This window comes from Octodon degus, unplaced genomic scaffold (assembly GCF_000260255.1).
Source record: "Octodon degus isolate 3935 unplaced genomic scaffold, OctDeg1.0 scaffold00010, whole genome shotgun sequence".
NCBI lineage: Eukaryota > Metazoa > Chordata > Mammalia > Rodentia > Octodontidae > Octodon > Octodon degus.
In genome coordinates this window covers 18,981,667-18,983,376 of record NW_004524586.1, presented here as the reverse complement: position 1 = coordinate 18,983,376, position 1,710 = coordinate 18,981,667, and positions in this window count along the sequence as shown.

Sequence of the window (1,710 nt, the reverse complement as noted above, 5' to 3'; positions counted from 1 at the left end):
GGGGGAATATGGTAGGCTGTAAATACTTGGGCCCGCTTTATGTTTTATTTTGAGATACAGTCTCACTAATTTGCCCAGGCTGGCCTTGAATTTACCACTCACCAGCTTCTGTCTACTGAATAGCTGGGGTTATTGCAGGCCATTGCATCTGGTTTATTCAAAAGCTCTTGAAAATAACACCAAAGTTAAATACCAGCTACACTATTTTTCTAACATAATTACAAAAAATTTACCTAGAGTTAATTATATGTTTGAGAATGTGTCATATTGTAGGAAAAAGACTCTTTTGGTTTTGATTCAATTTTATTGACAAGTCCTTGGACAAATATTGCTGTGAAAATGTGGATTGTTGAAAATCTATCACAGCAATGGCTGTGAAGATAAAATATAGCAATAGCTGTGAAATACGCTGTTCATGAGGGAGAAGCTATATAAAGTATTGTTTCTGTTGCTCATAATGAAGCTGTACACACATTGTATAAGGAACAGTTTTACTATACAAGGTCCTATCTAAAATAAAAAAAAAAACAAACAAACTGATTACACTGAAGAACATACTCTTCCTGTTGAACCCAAGGTATTCAACTGCTAGATGCCCTCGGGAATGCTGTAGTTTTTTAACAGTTAACTTTGGGGATTCTCATAGCAGTGTTTTTTCCCCCCACGGTTGTATCTTTTATCTGAAGGTAAAGCTTCCCTGTAGGTTACAGGAACTGCAACCACAGGGAAGTTGTGCTCACCAGAGATGCGAGCTTACCAAGCAGTGGTCAGTGAAAAGTGAGGTGTCTACTGTGCCTCATCGTGTACGTGTGCTAAACAGAGGTTATAAACATGCACGTACAGCCGTATAAATGGGGAGCCTCTGTGAAGGCGGAAGTCAACAACAGACATTGTAAAACAGCAGATTAACAGCAAATCAAATCTTCACAGAACAGCTAGATGTTTCTTGACGTCAAGAGATGGCAATCGTTTTAAGAAACTGCGGGGCTGCATGTAAATTACCAAGGAGATCACCTCGGAGCCCTGAGACTGGGCTTGTCTCAACATTCTGGGAGGCTGAGGCAGAAGGATTGCCAAGTTCGAGCCCATCCTGGCCAATTTCGAGCTACAGCAAGAAAAAAATTAAAAAAGGGGTAGCGATGTAGCTAGCGCCAACGTCCTAGGTTCAGTCCATAGTGGCGAAAAAAAAAACCCAAACGAACTGGTGCTGCTGCAGCTGAGCGGAGGCCGGGTGCGGCCCACGGACCTAGGTGGCCAGGCTCTCGGTCCTGGCGACAGCCTCGGCGCGGCTCCGCAGGACCCAGCCGCGGGAGCCGGCCGCCGCCTCACAATCAGCACGCGCTCCGGGTGACGTCACGCGGCCGCGGCCCGCCCCTCGGCTCGGAAAGAGGCGGCTGCCCATTGGCTGCGCCGAGGCGGCCTCGGGGCCAATGACAGGGCGGCGAGAGGCAGGGTCTGCCCCTGACGTTGTGCTTCCCGCAGCAGGGTTTATTTGGCTCCGGGTCCCGGCCGGCGCCATTAGGAGTCCGCAGCGCCCGAAGCCGCCCCCCTCCTCGTCTCCTCCCGCCCCCCGGCTTCCTCCCGCCTCCACGCCTCCTCTCCACCCCTCTACCTCCGCCTCCGCCAGCCAGGAGCCGCGCGGGCCTGCGGAGACCATGTCCTGACTGAGGCGGGAGGGCGGAGGCGGCAGCAGCGGGCGGGCGGCGGCGC